The following is a 20,078-nucleotide window of genomic DNA, read 5'->3' on the forward strand; positions in this document are numbered from 1 at the left end:
ACTTCTTTTCCTCGTTTCCATTATTATATATTTTTCTGTTTCCCCTTCTTCTTTCTCCTACTTTTCTTTTTCTGTCATTCCAATTCTTTTCTTGTCCTCTTCTTTTGCTCTGCTTGGTTCCCCTTCCTCTTCTTCTTCCCTTTTATTCCCTCTTTGCTTTATTTTCCTTTTGTCTTCTATTGTTTTTCCTTTACTCTGCTTCCCATTCTTTTACCTCTTACCCAATTATTTTTCACTCTTTATTTTTCTCTCTTATTTTCCATTCCTTTAATTCCCTTCCCCTTCTGTTTCCCATTTTCATTTTTTTCCTGTCCTTTCCTCCACTTCCTGTTTCTCTTCCCTTTGCTCCATTTCCCTTCCACATCTTCTTATGTTGTCCTTTCCCTTTTCTTTTCCATTCCTTTCGTCTTTACCTTGGGTTTACTCCATTTCCCCATCCACTTCCACTTTCTCTTCCTTATTTTCCATTCTCTTCCCTTTCCTTTTCCTGTGTAATTGTCCATTTCCATTTCTCTGTGCTGTAGGTTACAGGGTCAGGCTGGGTTCCAGCACAGATAAGAAGGACACCGGCCGGCTGCATGTAGACTTCGCTCAGGCTCGAGATGACCTGTACGAGTGGGAGTGCAGACAGCGAATGCTTGCGCGGGAAGAGAGACACCGGCGCAGGATAGAAGAGGACCGCCTGCGTCCCCCCTCGCCGCCCCCCATCGTCCATTTCTCTGAGCATGAGTGCAGCCAGCTTGGAGAAAAGCTCAAAGGTGAGCCACGTGACGTGCCATACTTCAGTCAAAGTGCTTTAATTGCTTTTGTCTGTCACACCTCTGTTGTTTCCTGATGCTTGTGTGTCTGTTAGCTGGATGCATCTAAAAGCTATTTGTCTCAGAGTTTGATGTTCCATGCGGTTTAATAGAAACCATCTGTTTCTCTGTCTGAGAGAGAAAAGTGTTTATAGGGAAGCTTTTGAGATCAAATCAGTTGAAATTAGCCACTTTTCCATATGTAATGGTTTATAGGTATGCAGTGGGAATGCAGTTCAGCTCACTTTTCTCAGGTTATGGATGAAGGGACGAGAGGACAGGATGATTTTGCTTTCTGTTTGCTGGAGAAAATCTCAACGGCATCTTATTTCTGCTAGATTTGTCTGTATAATCAATATTGGACAGTTTTGACAATTATTTTTGAATTTGTTAGTTCTGAGCTATTGAGTCTAAATCAGATAAATGAGCAGCGTAATCAGTTTAACTGATGGAGAGGGATTTCATATTCATTACACACTGAAGCAGTCTTAAAACTGTTGATGGATTATTTGTTTAAATTATTTGACAGCATTTTTTTGATTATCTGTAGTTAGGACTTCCATTAGAAAATCAAAGCCCCCTAGGATTCTCATGTGTTTGTGTGCTTTACAGGATTACAGCAATAATAATTATCATGTTTCTCTTTTTGTTGTTTTGTAAAGTCTGTGTGCATCTGTTGCCCAGTTGACGCCAAACAGCTCCGCAAATCTCTGCCAAACTGTTCTTTTTGTTTTGTTTTTTTGTTTTCAATTTGCAGATTTTAAATAAACTCAACAACATTAAGAATAATAGATTTCTGGAAGAGGCTCCCCGTGGCATTCATTACAGTGATTTTCAGTTTCCTGTTTCTCATCACATTCCCAGCTGAAAGCTGTAAGCCAAAGCTTTGTAGTCCGGAGCAATCAGCTTGAGTGTTTTCCGTTCTCCTGCACACACACACACACACACACACACACACCTGTGTGTCTCAGGACTTCATGAACAACTGAATCAATTGTCTAAGTAATATCACTTCTTTTAACAGAAACACAATAATACCCATAAGTTAAGATTGGCAAGGTTTGATCGTTGCATGCGTTCGATGTCCTCTTGTCCTCTTGTCCTCTCCTAAATGACCTCTACTTCACTAGTGTGTCTTTTTTGGCCCAGTAAACATGTCTTGCAAATACGTCTTGACTCTAGAAGGTCCCAGATGAGAAGTGTTCCTCATCCAACCATCTGTTTTTGTCCCCCACCGTTTTTCCTTTCTCCACTCAGACGACTCCAAGTTTGCCGAAGCCGTGCGTGTCCTGCTGACCTGGGTGGACCGAGGGGAGGTAAACCGCAGAAACGCCAACAACTTCTATTCAATGATCCAGTCCTCCAACAGCCACATCCGCCGGCTGATGAACGAGAAGGCCGCGCATGAGAAGGAGATGGAGGAGGCCAAGGAGAAGTTTAAGAACGCTCTCGCTGGGATTTTAGTACAATGTGAGTGTTCCTTTACAGATGTTTGTTCTGTCTTTAAAACCTAGCAAGTTGCTTACCCATACAGCATTTTCGGGATCATGAGCACATCTAGGGTTGGAGAAATATTAAATTACTGATGATAAAATGACTGTTTACTACTAATACTACTACTTTCAGGTAGGGATGCACGATATTGGATTTTGGCCGATATTCGATATGCCGATATTTTCAAAATAATTTTGGCCGATACCGATACCAATATATATAAACATTTTCGCCTGATATATTTAAACTTTAATTTTACTGAAGAGAAATCCATGTATCTCTTCTGTACTGATTCTACCATAAATGTATTATTTTACAAATGTAGACAGACATTCACACCTGAAAAACAGGTCAATTATTTCACTTGGAGAATAACGGTTTGGCTCATCGGCAGAAATATTCATATCGGCCGATACTGATGGTCATTTTAAGCTTTTATCGGCCGATACCGATGTTGTGCCGATATTATCGTGCATCCCTACTTTCAGGCCACACAAAAGAGTTTTAAATAGAACTGGAAATGATTTAAAACATTAGGGGTTGAAACGTTGCTTCAAATTAGTATTGGATTTGTGGGCTTCTGCTGATTTCCATCATTATTTGATTTTGCATTAATTGTGATGCTGTAATAAGACCCAGTTGAGCCAATCACAGCTGGTGGATGTAGATGTGCATTTCTCTGAGGCATTGCACAAACCCTGAAATGATTTCACCTTTCAGAGCACAGGAAAGGGCAAATACATGACCACTGACTAACACAGAGATATTAGGCCAGATAACACTTTCCACACATCTTCGGGTGATTGTTTTAACTTTATACGCCACAATGCACATTTAAAACAGTTGGGCTTTATTTATGAAATTGTGTGATCAATTACTTGATAAACAGTACCATTCAAAAGTTTGGAGTCTGTACGAAATCCCTTCTGCTCTTTGCATTCATTCACAAAACAGCTGTATTTTCAGCATCATTACCCCACAGTGTCACATCATTTTAATACGCTCATTTGCTGCTTAAGAAACATTTCTGATTACTAGCAATATATACAACCAAACCAAACATTAGAAATGACTTTACCGTCAACTTTGAAGAATTTAATGCATCTTTAAGTATTTTCGACGCCCAATTTTTGAATGGTCCAACTAATTCAAATACTGAATATCTTCACAATTGGTTTTGTTGATTGTTCAGAAACAACTCGTGCATATTTCTTCACTATAAACCATCGGTATCCCTTTATAAGAACTTTTATTACACTTAGTGAGCATTATCACATGATGTAATTTTGAACAGATCATTAGAACGGCAGAGCGGCTCACATCAGGACTAAAAGCTTATCTGAAGAGCCCGTAAGTGCCTGCTGTGTGACGTCAACACAGTTTCATCCATACTATCAGACACAGAAGGAAGCTTTGGGTAAATGGGTGCTGACAGCTACCGCATGATTACACTTCACTTCCTGCCATCATGATAGTGCGCTCAACACAGCAGTTCTTTGTACTCGATTGATCCAGTGCCCAGAGAAATGGAGCTACCACTCTCACACACACACACACACACACACACACATCGTTTCCTTGATGCATTGCCAGGCGTAATGTTCAGTGTGCTTTTGATTCAATATATGAGAGGTTTGTGGGCATATATAGTTAGAATATCTCATTAAAATGCAACTGGGGTACAAGAAATGAACTTATAGAAGGGTCAAGGCAGAGAAAACCTCGCCTTCAAATTTAAAAGTTTATAAAAGAAAAAAGTGAGTCTATTTGAAAATCATACATATGCATCTGTTGAAGAAAGTTTAGTTAAATGTACGAGCATGGTGTATATTTACTGACGCACCAGCTGGAGGCATTCAGACGCATTCATTTAGAAAGCTACTCTTTTGAATGCAATGGAAAAGGTTGTTTTACCGTCTCTAAGAAAATGTGTCGAGCTTTTCCATGACTGGGTTTTCTAGTGTACACGCTTTGATCTGAGATCAGTGTGGACCAGAGGTAAGTTCTCCAGAGGCTTCTACCACTTTGAGCTGAATGCAGAAGAAGGTAGAGTATGTGAAGCTTTAGCAGACGGCTGTCATCTGTAACCTATCAGGCATGTGTAGATCATTTAGCTGCTTAGTCTCTGGACAGCACACCTGATGACCCTTCATAGATTAAAAGTAAGTAACCCCAATCACTAGATTGTCACGACTAGCTTGACTGATCGCTCACTCAACCTTGACTTGAGCTTGTAGAGAAACACATTTAACTGTCCCATATCTCTTTCTATGAAACCCGTAGGTTTGATGCATGATAACGCTATTTATAATTCCTTATAATGCATGAGGAGTGTGCAGCGAAGCCTTTTTCTGCATACACTACCCTTGAGATGTTTGGGGTCTTTCTTTGGAAAGTAATACATGGACACATATATTGTAAAAAAAAATGGCAGTAAAGAAATGTATACTGTTATAAAATACTTGTATTTTAAATAAATGCTGTTCTTTTGCACAGCAAATGATCCTTCAAATAATATTGAAAAACAAATGTGTCAGTTTCCATGAAAATATTAAGCTGTTTTCAACTTTGATGATCATCAGAAATGTTTCTTGAGCAGTAAATCGTCATATTTTCATGATTTCTGAAGATCATGTGACACTGAAGACTGGAGGAATGATGCTGAAAATACAGCGGTGCATCACAGAAATACATTACATTTTAACTATTAAATAAAAATAAACTTTATTTTAAGCTGTGATAAGTATTTTACAAAATGATTAGTTTTTATTGTATTTTTGATTAAATAAATGCAGCATTGGTGAGCAGAAGAGAGCCCAAAAGCACATTTTAGGTGTAACAGTATTCAATTTATAGTTCCTTGTTAATAGAAAATATATGATGAAAAATTCATTGAATTATTCATTATGTTTAATGACTATGCTATAAAATAAAGATAAAAGTGTGGTGAACAAAGGGGAAAAAAGAGTTGTACAACTCTGCACAAAAAATCACCTCTTTTTCTTTGCAGGTGACTCTGTAGCAATTGTTTTTAGAAAGAAATCTTGAATTTTAAAGTTCACACAGTCATGAAATTAGTCATACTGGCTTTGCAGACTTGCCAGAAAAATCCTTTATCTTTGTGTTTGTTGAATAAAAAGAGAATACTCTGTTATATATATATATTATTCAGTAGAATACCTAATTTGAGTCTTTCCCTATAATGCTCTATAAAACATTATAATACGATAAAGAGCAAATGCACATGAAACGCAGAAATGTGATGCAGATCATAGAGTTTAATGATTCATACTCTTAAAGTGTTATAACCATGATTAAAGTATTGTAAAGTTTGCATTATGAGGCATTATATCTGCATCAATATACAGGCTTCATAGAAAGTGTAACTTCTATACTGACCTGCCTGCTATTATTATTGATATGATTGGAGTCCCTGGTCTAGTATTGGTTCTCCGTCCCTTAGACATGAAGATCAGGAACAATGCTTGATTTATCAGTGATGTCTTACAGTAATTTGACCTCATTTAAAAGTCATGGTAAGTTTAAATCCCTTCACAGTCATCTCTGATGTCTGTCTGTCAGAGTATTATGCACTATACTGTAGTCACATCCATCCTAATGTCATATAGAGAAGAAGTTTTACAAGCATCCACAGGCATAAACACATTTACAAACACAACTCTTCTCCAGTGACAGGTTGATATCCAAGAGTGTTTCGTTGTTTTGAAGAGACACAATATCACCTTCCCAGAGATACAGACTTCATCTGTTTGTGTTCTGTCTTATAGATATTTCCTTCTGAAGCCTGTCAGGTTATTCTGATGGCTTTAGAGCGTCTGCTTGAGGAAATAGTGACAGTACTGATTTGCCAGCTCGCTACAGATGTCTCATCAGAAAGGTTATGTCACCTTAAAAAAGCACCTTCTAGTAGCTTCCCTTGGTATTTAACACTGTCCAGCCTTTTATCTGCAAGCAGCAGATTCATAAACAACAACAACAACAAAAAAAGAGAAGTATCTGGCACTCTAGTGATGTCTGGTCTGGAGGAGAGAAAGCATTGTGACAGTGGAGCATCTGTCTTATCTGAACGCAGACAGAGCACACGGCAAAATAAATAATGAAATGCAGGATACTGCTGGGGTGGCAGGCCTGCAGGAGGATAGAGCAGCAGGTGGGACGGGGACAGGGGAATTCTGGGTAAGACTTTTTCAGCTTAAGACGCTGGATTCCGGCTGAGGCGGCAGACGGGTGCTGTCACAAACCAAATCTGTGCTTGCCCATCTAATGGATGTTTTCTAGTAAAAGTGTTAATGTTTCTGTAAACAGCCTCGCAAGAACAGCTTTCTCATTATTAACCAAATATGGGCGACGACAAGTCAATATTTTCATGTATTGCACAATATTATACATCTGTAGTATATTTTGTAAACAAACTCACTAATTAACAGTATCACTTTGCTTAATGCCAAATATATATTTGATCTGAAAACCTCATATATTTTGGAATCATATTAGTAAAAGCAAAACATTTTTGCTAAATCTTTGCTGCAATCTGTCATTATTCCTATAGGATACTGCTAAATTATATCTTATAATTAAAAATTAACCTTGGATCGGCAGAAAGAAACATTTAGGTACATACAACATCAGGCGATATGGGATCAGTATTAACAAAACCAGCTTAAAGTGAAAGGCATGCACTGCCTTTCAAACGTATTGTTAAGTGAGATTCGTTTTTCTTTATTTATTTACTTTATTGAAGTCTCTTTTGTGCTGGAAAATTGCATTTATTTGACTAAAATAGTAAAAACAGTATTATTTTTATTATTAATATATTTTATTATTAAATAGCTGAAATATCACTATTGTTAAATTTAACCATTTTCAATTTTAATATATTTTAACGTAATTAATTCCTGTGATGTGCAGCTGTATTTTCAGCATCATTCCTCCAGTCTTCAGTGTCACATGATCTTCAGAAATCATTCTAATATTCTGATTTGCTGCTCAAGAAACATTTCGGATCATTATCAATGACGAAAACAGTTGTGCAGCTTAATATTTTTGTGAAAATGTATAACTTTTCCAGGATTTTTTCATGAATAGGAAGTTTAAAACAACATTTATTTGAAACTAATTTAGAATTGTTTGTAGCATCATTAAAGTTTTACACTAGTTTTACAATATTTGTTTGGAAATTTAAATGCAGACAAAGGTCAGAAACATATTCAACATATTCAAATGGAGAATGCATTGCAAGTAAGTGGTAGCTAAGCATCATAGAAATGCACTTACCTGAGATCATGATTTTATTCCCAGGGAATGCATGAACATAGAAATGGAAATGTATACCTAGAATGCAGCGTAAGTCACTTTGGATAAAAGCATAAATGTAAATGTTGCATATGTATCATGTTTCGTGTCATAACCCAGTACTCAAGGGGGTGATAGAGTTATCTTCAAACATCTGTGCCATTAAATCAACATGCTGAGCATGATTCCTTTCAGACTGTTGATCTGCCATGACAGTTAAAAACTGACTGTATAAAAGACCATAATGATAGCTGGCCTTGCGGCAGTGCTGAGAACTATTATGTATTTGATTTGCATTATAAACTTGTGAGTACAGTCCGACACATTTCGTAATGATGCATGAAATCAAGCCTGCAGAGCTAGAGGCTGTTGTTTTGGCCTAAATCAGACACAAGTTTAACTTTTAATGCACAATTTTTTATTTGTGAATACTGAACATGCAACACGACTGACACTTTGTCATGACAGAGTTGCTGTACATCAGACTGAAAACATAGTGCACACTCACACACACCTACACAATCTCAGACGTGCATACACTCAGGCACATGCTCTCCATCCTGGCTTTGCCATCGATCTCTTCCACCATATTAAAGGATGCTGAAGTCACTATCGATCCGGCCTCTCACTCTTGAGCATGCTGTTGCCGCAGACAGATGTGTTTGGCAGCCTTCCTGACTCCCCAGGGTTTATTAACCCCCTCACGGAGAGAGAAATGGGATCTCTGAGTGAATCTGCATAGGTCACGTTTTACCATCAGTAATGATGTCATGCATCCATTAAGCCGCTGGCAACATATGTTTTTTGTCTCTCAGTCCTGCAGTTACATCACTTAGGCTGATGGATGCTTTGATGTCATTTCCCAGACACTTTTTTTGAGATCCATGATGCATTGCACATGGAGAAACTCTTTGAAATAGGATATGATAGTCTCAAATGATCTAGTCATGAGAGTAGCTAGTTTAAAGACCTATCAGATTTCACTGAAAGTAACAGGCATGCTGAGATTTAAAGTAATAGTACTACTGATGAAGTGTAGAGGACAAAACCTTGCAGGCCGTTCACACTGACAGTGTTAAATAGTCATAACCCAAGCTGAAGTCATTTGGGTTCAACAAGAATTGGCCATTTCCAGTGATATATGGGAGACAGTGAAGGTTGCGATGCAACAAAATTATGGAATCTTGGGCAAAGTAACTGAAACATACCCACCTTTGTGTTAGTTTTGATATATTTTATTTATTAGTTGCAAAGCTGAATTTTCAGCATCATTACTCCAGTCTTCAGTGCAACACGATCCTTCATTCTAATAAGCTGATTCGCAACAGCTTAAGCAACTTTCACATTTTTGAACAAAAGTGTATGTTTTGCCTTGTTCACCATGATTTTTTTTCTGTATAATTATGCCGCCTGCTTATTGGTTCAGCTATCATGTCATTAGCGCACTATGCATGTTACCTTAAAACACTGTCTAGTGTTTTGGAACAGAGTTTATGTCATTGATGTCAGAGCAGCTATTCTATTAGCAGCTATGATTCTCAGCAGCTGTTCCCCTTTCGTCCTGCGCCTTCCTCCTGTCTTGCATTGTCACAGGAAATTGCTGCCATGTGTCTCGAGCATCCAAAGCACTCATGCCCCCAAAATAGTTGGTTGATTGACTGCCTCGTCTCTTAATTCTGAACAGATGACTATTTCTGGAAGGTTTGCTTTAATGAGTTTGCATAAGTGAGACGTCCTCTTTAATTTGTACGCACTGAAGTAATGAGCCCAACCTGTCATCGATGAAACATTCATATCATTAGGCTTCCACTTGATGTACTCTTAAAATACAGGAGATGCTTTGGCTATCAGGCCAGCAGAGTCGATGAAGGTGAGCGGTGTGTTGTGGGAACTGAGAAGGAGGAACAGTTGATTGCAGGTAACGCTATAGGGAATTAATTATTCTGCTGTTTAATCTTCCCAAGAGAGTCTAAAAATCTGTCATTATTGACTCACCCTCATGTCATTCAATCCCCATAGGATTTTCTTTCTTCCACAGACCACAAAAGGAGATTTTAGACTGAATATTCCAGCTGCTGTTTTATTACATACAATAGTCCATAACTAACACAGAGTCAATCAAGAGAGAGAAATGTAATCTCATTCAGATCTCATTCCTGTAGATACACCAGTCATCCCAGCTCAGTGTTTAAGCTGTATAGAGGGGGGTAGGGGAAAAGAACATCACTTCCTTCCAACCTGACACAAAGTTTTTTCACTCCTCTGCACCTTCCCAATCGCCCCTCTTTCTCTTTCTTTCTTTGGACGCCCAAACTGGCCCCTGCATCCCCTGCCACAGTTGAGCAGATTGTGTCTGTATTCCACGCTGCTTCAAACAAAAGGCATGGGACCATTTCTCCAAAGCCCAACGCAAGAACCTGGACATGTGGCGAAAGCAAGCAGAGGTTGGTGTTTTCTTTTTTTTTTTTAAGTGAATGTGTTCATGCTTCACATCGTCAGAATTAATTATGCAGTATGTTACTGTCAGATATTAGTATTTTCCATTTCCCCTGTCCCCTTCCCTGCAAGCTCCCCATGTGTACTTTAACTATCCTGAAGTCCATGTATTTTTTTTTTATTGGATGTTAATGGTATGATAGCCTTAATGCTCAGCTCTCCCTGGTAGTAAAATGTGACCCGAGTCTGACCCTGAGATTTCAGCGGTCCACAACCAGCAGGTAACATTGAGTCTTTCCTGATAGAAACAATAGAAATGCCAATATCTCAAATCATTGATACTCCAAAAACCCCAAAGCTCAGTAAGAGATATATTTATTCTCTGTTAGTGAAAACTGGAGACAGATACTGTGAGCTAATTAATGAAACCACATTTTTGTTGTTGAAGTGTTTTCTTTTCTCTTTCCTGTTTTCTGTGGTCATTAGGTAAGTTTTAAGACATCACTCTGATTATTAGTGCACAAAGACCCAATCTGGTGTCTAATTAGCACGTTAATTTCCATTGCTGGCAACATTAAAACACTGTTTTACATGGATCAGAGGGTTGATATTGTTTACATCTAATAAAACTGAGAACTCGTGCTCAGCAAATGATGAGTGTGAAATCAACCAAGGAGTGGACTGTCTATGAGTCTTAAAACCAAGTTCCTAGAAGCCTACAGTAATTAATTCTCATGGCTTTAAATTCATCATGATTTTTTATCTATTGGACATGATTCATCAAAAAAAATAATGTTTGTCTGCATAATAGCACATGCTAAAGGATTTAAAGGGGTCATATGATGCTTTTCTAAAGATCATTATTTTGCAGAATATGTTGACATGATTTAATGTTCTAAAAAAACATATTTTTCAAATACTGTACATTATTGTAGGTCCTCTATGCCCCGTCTCTCTCAAATGCATAATTTTCTACAAAGTCCCTCCTTCCGACAAGAGCAGTCTGCTCTGATTGGCCAACTGACCCAGTTCATTGTGATTGGCTGATCACCGCAAGCACCCATCGGAAATGTAACGCCCCTTTCCATTATCGCGAGCTTCAACTTTCAAAATAAATGAAAGTTATTAATGTCCTCAGTTTTACCATCAGTTCAAGCCCGAAAAGGGAACAGAGTGGCGTGACAGACACAGTGGTGAAGCTCTTATGTGTTTACAGTACACAAGCCATGCCCTCTTTCTTTGCGTAAACATTTGGGTGGCGTTACGCTAATATTTCCACATAGTGACATAGACATGTCGGGGCGTGCTTGAATGAGCCATTTCGGGAGCGTGGCAATGTCTTAACTTTGATAAAGAATATCTCTTTAAAGAGACTTTAGTCTTTGCAACTTTACAGATCTTCTTCATGCACCAAGAGCTGGTAAAACTTGCATCATATGACCCCTTTAAAAAAGAAGCAAGATGAATCAACATGTTCTAGTGGATAAATCTGACCTTCAGACTCCTTAAAGTGTATGTTGGAGAAGGATAGTAATCTACAATCAACAACAGACTTGCATTCAGGTCTGACTTTGTTCTAGTATGTAACCGCCACTTTTAATGATCTGATCAAATCACAAGCTGAAGCCCCGTCCTTTTTCTAGTTGAATTTTGTGTTTCATTACGGATGGCTTGCTAATGTTGCTTCATGCTCATGTTGAAGCCATTGGAGCAGCTTAAAGATGCAGGTACTGTAAACGCTGAAAGAGACTCCTCATTCTTTAAGGTAGGTGTTTAAAAATAAGTTGTTCAAATATGTCCCAAATAATCCTTTATAGTTTCCTATCTCATAGTTGTAATTAATTTTCACTCATTAATTTTCTGATATACTTCAGAAACACCACACACGTCCAACCCACTGTGAATCACATTAAGAAAAATTGCTATTACTGCCAGTTAGTGCTTTGTTAAATTCATGAATGAAATTCAAAATTCAAAATTAATTTGATCTCATTGTCTCCAAATGAAATATTTACATATAGAGTTAATTTAACACTGTTCTTCATTTCTGTGAACGGAGCTTATTAATGCTGCAGTAAGTTTGTCCTTATTGAGCTTTCCTCTTTTATTGAGTTCCTCTTATTTCACCTCTTTCATTTCTCCCATCAGATGACAAGAAAGTGTATGCAGCAACCCTAATATTCCTTGTTCATTTCAAGAAGCTGATGTAGTCTTCACTTGCTGTTTTCCTCCTCCAATCCCTACATTTGCCCTATCCTTGGACCACTTGACTTAAGTTAAATATGTTTAGACTCTGAATATGATCTTCTCCTCACTCCCGGGTTGCCATTCTGCTTTTAGCTTCACTGTGGCTATGACCGCAAGCTCTCTATTGCTGTCACAATATGCTGAAGCCTCATTTGAGAAGAAGAGAGAGTTAGCAGGCCTCTCTTACCTTTTACATTATGTATTGAGAAGAGCCGCCCTCAAAACTGTCGGAATTCACTCTAGTATGACAATGCATGGCTTCAGGGATATGGCAAGCTTTCACAGCCTTTGAACCTCACACTTGAAATGTTTATGTTATAAAAGAGCCGATTAGTGCCATTTAAATATCCTTTGCTGTAGGAGGAGTTGCATCACTCCTGAATCTGGTTAGTTTTATCTGGAACAGTGACAGCAAGTGATAGGTCAATAGATGACACACTATTAAAACTATGTTTACTTTGCTTCTCACCCTTGGAGCTGTTTGGACCCTCTCTGTGCTTCTCTCGTAAATGTGATGGTAAGATGGCGGCGGAGGATGAGTTGTTGACTCAGAGCTATATTCAGGCTTAGCCGAATTTAGAGGATTTTCATACTCATTTTCTTGAGCTACCCTGCAAGTTTTTCTGGCTATTTCTAGGCATAAACCAAAAGCTTCCAGTAAGTGTTGGTTTTGAGGCCGAAATATGTCCAGTCAGTACTGGGGGTTCTCCTCATTTCAAAGCTGATTGTTATCCAAGCAATGGCTATTTGCAGTTTGCCTAGATGACCTTAATTCAGTCACAGACCATTTATAAAGTAAGCAGCTAGACGTCCTGTGTTAAAGTTTGGAGAAAAGCTTTAAAGCACCCCACATCATCTATCCCTCTCCTGATTAGGCAGATGGGCCTGTTTGCTTTCGCACTACACTGCTCGACCTCTGTAATTCTCAGTGAGATCATGTGTTATCTGTGCTAGACAGATGGTAATTTTTTCTGCCAGGCCTTTTGTTTGTTATCAGAGAGTAAGTCTCTCTCTCCCTGTGGTGGTCATGTTGTGTCTTTGCACAGCCTTATCTGATTGCTGTATCCATGCCTCATTAGGCAGAAAACTCCCCCATCAGGAGTGCCCACAGGGCAGCGCCCCATGCCTAGACATCTGCTTCATCTGCCCCTGCCCGCAGCCTGCCGATCTGTGGTGGCTGTGCAATCACTTTCTGCCACTTGTAAGCCCCACTGGCAGCCATCTATAACACATTAAGAGTTCTTGTGTAATGTTTTGACTGTGTGCATAGACAAGGTCATTCACATCAGGTGGCCTCTCCTGCATCGATACCATTGGAGTATCTCCGCCTGCTTTTATAGCACTTGACGAGTCCAATCTCTTTTTACATCTGATTGAATGGCTTATTACATTTCCGGCTCATATATTTCATGTGTTAATCATATGTGAGAGAAACATCCAGCAGTGGTTGGGATTATAGACTCTATTTATCTCATTCACAGGAGATCAGAAACATCCACAATGAAGAGCTGATGGGTATTCGGAGGGAGGAGGAAATGGAGATGTCGGATGATGACATGGAGGACCCTGGAAAGCAAGGATTCGGATGAATCAGGTATCCACCATTCCAGATTGACATTCTAAAAGATAGTAATTTTTCTTAAAGCAGCACAATCTGAATTCTTCATTGTCTTAAAGAGGCTTCGGTGCACCAACTGCATATAGATTGAATCCACTGGTGATTCATCAGTTTTATAAGGAACCTTTTCTCAGATCACACAGTGCTGATACATTTGCAGATAGAAGCAATAACCAGGCAATTTTCACAGTATAAATGAAGAGCGAAAAAAGAAATGAGCTTCATAGAAAGCTCCAACTGTTTAATGACCCTTGATATATATCTGGATTCAGACTGTGTAACTAGCACTTTTCTCCAACTTTTCTATTTTTTCAAATAAACATGCCCTCAGGAACTAATGAAGCTCATATTATTTGCCTTTCCTGTGAGGCCTCAAAGTGTTGGTTTGAATCTTTTTGTATCAGAAAACAATTTTGAATAAATATCAATTACTAAATGTGGCTTTTTGTCTCAGCAGCATAACCAGACCTGGAAATTCTTAGATCTTGAATTTAAAACTATATGTATGCAAATATATTTATTATATGTGCACCACCCACATGAGCAATAGGCCACGGTTCCAACACCAGCATGTTATATTAGTGATTTTACTTTCTCATGTGAGCAGATTAAATCAAATATGTCTGTGGGCATCCAATTAAATCATGGAGGAACAGTGTAATTTTGTATCACTATTCCCATAACCCCCTGTGGTTTCCTTAATGTGGTTCTGCCGAGCTGAGCAATAGTCTGCCAGCTGTTCTTCCAGTTCTTTTCTGGTTGCCTGTCACAAAAAAACTACTTTTAGAGAATTTTACTTTTTTTTCGATTAATCTGGTTTTTTTTAATGACGCAGATTTGATATAAATTTTCAAAAGCTGTGAATCGATCTTTTCCAATATTTATTTTCAGCAAACATTTCAAAGAAGATGTGAATCTTTTCATTAGTCTTCTCCACTAGATGTCTCCCTCTTATTTACCTTGCTCAATGTTACAACAGAAAGCTTGTCAATCATTCAGTGCTCATCATCTCGGAGATATTGTTGACAAGAACCAAGAACAAAGCGTGATTTGCAATGCTCAGGTAAAATTCTATTGTAATACTACAAATCTTTGGAAGAATTTGACATCACGCATAGGGCGCCATCATTTCTGCAATGAATGAATGAATGAAAAAATGGCGGATGGTGCAATGCTCAGTTTTGTTTACACAAGCGCGGACAATGCTTGCAGTGTTTTCAGCTTCTGTCTGTCATCTTACTATGATGATATGAATACACAAATTTCATTCCCAGCTGCTCTGAGAGTCACATTGTGAATTGAAATAGTCAAATCGAGAGCTTGTGAATCGAATTGAATCGGGGCATCCCATTCGATAACCAGTCCTACTGCTCAGGACAGAGAATCATGGGATAGCGTAAAATGAAAATCACTGTGGGACACCATTGTATTTTTTGTCATGTTGAGACCACTTAGCTCACACAGTCCCTCACACACCCTCTTTACAGACAATTTGAAGTGAGACCCTTTTTGGCTCCACATATGTGCCGCTTAACTCATGAAATTTGAATATAACTATTAGAGATTCTCCAGTGTAACAGAGAGTCCCTCATTAGTATGAAAATATATGCAAATGGAATTATACATTTTACCAGGTTTGATTCCTGCATCTTCTCAACTGCGACCTTAGTTATTAGAAAACAATGATAACAATCATTGTCAGTGGGTTGTCAGATATCTGAAAGGATGTCACAGGATAGAAAGGGCAGGAGATCCACACGGTTAATGAAGGAGGTAATTCAACACCCACCGCGTTCATGAAAACAAATATGCCATAGCTGCCAGTAAGATGAGCAACCGCTGTAAAGAAGGGGAGTGGCTCATTCTAATCTCAGTGTGAGTTTAAGCCATATTAACTTGAAGCAGATTCACCTCCATCTTCACTGCATCCCAACATGTTTGCTTTTATTTTACCCCAGAGTTAATCAATGATAACGGGCAAGTGTCCTCTGACAATAGCTGTAGTACAGTTTGCAAACGGGAGCATCTTTCTTTACTGCTAGCACCCCTGGGCAGCACAGGTCGATAGAGCCGTGTTGGGGAAGGTGAACTGGACGGTTATGAAGACAGCGGCTTGATGTGACCAATCAATAAAAACTGCTAGCTTTCCTCCCTTTCTGTCTGTGTCTCTGTATCTGTCTCACTCTTGTTCTCTGTCTCTCAATTTCTTTCCCTCACCAAACATGCTTCCAGACAAAACACAGAAACACGGCAGCTACCTTCATGAAGGATGTGTTGTTGCATCCTGTGTGAATTGCCATTCCATTGGGCTCGGTCTAGTGCAAGAGAATGGCCACTGTGAAAACTTCACGGATCTCTAGAGCCATTTCTCAAAGATAAACGAACTTTACCTGCAAATAGCACGTAAAAATGTTGTACTTTTGCTGTAAGATATGTTTACATAGACAAGCGATTAAAAAATAAGTCAAAGTGATAGATTCAGATGCAACTCTGAATGTTGACTTCACACACTTGACTTAAGAGACTTGACTTAGTTGATTCCAATAAAGTCACATTCTGGTGGCAAAATTCTGGTGAAATTTTGCGGGGCAAAAAAAGTTAAAGTCTGTTGTTAATAGTGTAGCGATAAAATGATCACACAGAAGTCACAACATCAACTTTCTTCTTACTCGTCTGATTTTTTTGTGTCGTACGCAGTGAAAGAGGACACTGACAACATGGCATCCAACTTTTGATATGAAACAATGTCTCAGCTTTCAAATTTTGTAATTTTTTTAAGAAATTCAAACAATAATACCATTTTGTGACTCTTTAAGGTGTGGTAAGACAGATTTCTGTAGCGCCTCAGTTTCAGCAACACATTAACTGATCATCTCTTCCTCTTTACTAGTTATAGCAGGAAATAAACATGAAGGAACATCAGAAGATTTTTTGTTTTCATGGGCGGAAAGACGCAAATACACGCCTTTTTTTTTTTTCTATCAAGTTAATCTACTCTCCTGTTTGTTTGTTGTTGTGGTTCTGACAAAATGGCAGATTTGGCATTATTATTGGTCAGATCACCTGTCAATCAAATGCTAGAAAAGGGTGAATTCCCCTGCAAAAGCTTTCAGATTTTGCCACGCTAACAACATGATGCTCTAAGCATGAAAAAAATACTAAGCTCATTCAAGATGATCTGAAAGATATATATTATGAAACTATATTTATCAGTACTTCCAAGTATTCAATGAAATGCCAGTATCTTTACAGTCAATATTTCTCATCTCCTCCACCTTGGAACCAAATTCAGAGATTGTATTCTTCATGAGGGATGGATTCATTGTTCCCCTTTGAATCCGACTAAAACAGTTAACTTAAAATGCAGAATACCATTGCTGCCTACCTTTTGGGACATTTAAAATGCAGTCTGGGTAGGCAGCTCGCTCGGTTTTGGACCAGAGCTGAAACAGGTAATGATGTGTGTTCCCTGCAGACTTTCAGCAGAGTTCATAGCTCAACCTGGCTTTTCCTTATCTTTCACCCACGTCACTCAGTCACTCAACCTCTCCCTCTTCAGAGCCGCATAAGCAAAGATCCTTCATCAGCCTTGCCATCAGGCGCCCGGCTGTTCCCCCTCTCCCTCCCAATCTGAGAGGCACGCGCCTCTCGGCATAATCCGTTATCTCCTTCCTCTAGACGCGGAGCAGAGGTGGCGTCTCTGATCATCGGGTTGTTAAGAGACAGCTGAATGACGGAATGTCTTGTGTGAAGAACCCTTTTGCGTCTGTTTTAATTACAGTCGTTTGATAACAATGCCCATGGTACATTAAGTCAAGCATTAAGTAATACACTTCCTCTCCATTTAATCCTCTCTAATTAGCCTCTGAAAGCAAAAGGAACGCAGCAGTGGTACTGAGGGTCCTTTCATCTCGGTCCATCAGCAGAATTCCCAAAGCAGCTTTTGAGGAACACTGTTTCCTTTATTTCATTTTACCCTTTCCAGACCTTCCCGTGACTTATTACTGTTCACACAACTCTTAATATGCACTTCTTCTATTTCTGTTCCATTATTGGTTTTCACCCCTGCGTCCTTCGCGCGTGTGTCTCTGTCTGCTTATTTCCCTTTACTGTCGCCAATGCAATTTTCATTTTTCATATTTCTCCTCCTCTCTCTCTCTCTCTTTGGCCTTTCAGGGCCGCTGGCTCAGGTGGAGGCTCTGAAAGAAGAGAACGACAGTCTGCGGTGTCAGCTGGACGCCTACAGGAATGAGGTGGAGCTTCTGAAACAGGAGCAGGGTAAAGCGCAGCCCCAACGCAGCGAGGAGGACACCACCCGCCAGCAGCAGCTCAGCTTCCTGCAGCAGGCTCTGCAGGGCATGCAGAAGGTACACACACACACACAAAATCATTTGTGTTCAGTGTTTTTGTCTCCTTTCCAGTAAAATGGTCTAGAAATCCTTAAAATAAAGTCAATGAATTTGATATTATAAACAATGAATAAGATTCTTTCTTTCTTCTCTTAAAAAAAATAATTCCTTTTAATTAAAATATAACTCGGACTTCTGGCTGGCTGGTGCAGTCTTACAGTCAATTGCATTTTTTTATTAAAATGCAATAATATCGTACCAACTATAAATTAATATTATAACTGTATTCTATTTAGAATATTTTTAAATTTAATTAGTCTTCAGTGTCACATGATCCTTCAGAAATCATTCTAATATGCTGATTTTGTTATTAATTAATTTAAGTTAATATGGGCGCTAAGTTATTAATAATGGTCTTATTATTATCAATATCTTGATGCTTCATATTTTAGTGAAACTGTGATACATTTGTTTCAGGATTTTTTGATGAGTAGAAAGTTCAAAAGAGCTGTATTTATTTGATATATAAATCTTATGTTATATTGTAAATGTATTAGCTGACAATTTCGAATCCTTGCTGAATATTAGTATTCATTTCTTTTTGCTTAAAAAAAAAATCTTACCCCAAACCTTTGAACAGTTGTGTGTCGTGGTTTCCACAAAATATTAACTGTTTTTAACTTTTAATAATAATAATAAATATGCTGAAGCAAATCAGCATGTTAGAATAATTTTTAAAAGATCATGTTTAACCACAGTTATAATATATTATAGAAAGTATAATGCATTAAATACATGACTAACAAATCTTCCAATATTATAATGAATTTTAACTTTGGATGCAATTATTTATGAATGCATTAGACATAAAGGCTTCAATAATGTGTTATCATGATATTATTATTATTTTAATTTTTTACCTCAATGAGACAGTTTTCCCCCTCTTTTAAGCCTAGTCTTAGGTTGTTTAGATACTTTCACTGAAAAAAAAAAACAGAAATTTTTTTGTGGTGTTGAGCTCCATGCTGAGATTCTGGAGGTTTTTGAAAAAGATCAGTGCCAGTAACCAAAAAGTTGTCGTATTAAAACCAGCATGGGGTGATCCATGAGCCGTCACTCATCTGTGTGTTTACAGTCTCACACACCTACTGTTTCCTCACTTTGGGTGAAAACTGTGTTGTTATGTGTGAACAGTTTAACCGCAGGGGGGTCCTGAGCCGAAACACCAAATTTTTCTACAGATCATCCAGGTCAGTCACACACAGCACACACACACACACACACAATAATAAACACGAGATGCTGAAAATGGAAATTTCGTCTGCCCACATGGGCACAAACAGTAGACGTCTCCCACCCATAAAGCACTTTCATCTCTTTTATCAAACGTTATTTTATCTTCTCTTGAGGACTGGCGCTATTTTTAGAACAGTCTTCCGCTATCGTCCTCCATTGTTCTTCACCGCTCAGTCTAGAGATCTGAGGGGATTTTCAGCTAGATTTGTTTCCCAAATGGTGCATTCACACAATCCAAACTCACATGGGCTGGGTCACATCTGTCCCATGTTCTGTCTATATTTGGATCTGTCTTTACTGTATCTATCAATAGAATACAGAGAGTCCTGGTCAGCCTTGTTTTCGTCCTGTAAGCACAGCACATGCAGATGTTCCACACGACTTTGTCCCTTGCCATGTGAGCGTCATTAGGCCATAAAGGAGACCCGTTCTGAGAGAGGCGTTTGTCTCACTTTGAAGGTGCGCACCTGCCGCTAATGAGCCATGATGGGATTCTGCGTATTGAACTTTGCTGTGGCGTGAGATGAG

At 38.7% G+C, this 20,078-nt stretch overlaps 1 pseudogene; it reads left to right on the forward strand.

Moving 5' to 3' along the window:
* LOC113075717 (ecto-NOX disulfide-thiol exchanger 2-like) overlaps positions 1 to 18,272 on the forward strand; it is a 117,455-nt pseudogene extending 99,183 nt beyond the window's left edge.
* The last annotated feature ends 1,806 nt before the right edge of the window (positions 18,273 to 20,078 follow it).

This window comes from Carassius auratus, unplaced genomic scaffold, assembly GCF_003368295.1.
Source record: "Carassius auratus strain Wakin unplaced genomic scaffold, ASM336829v1 scaf_tig00017518, whole genome shotgun sequence".
Taxonomy (NCBI): Eukaryota; Metazoa; Chordata; class Actinopteri; order Cypriniformes; family Cyprinidae; genus Carassius; species Carassius auratus.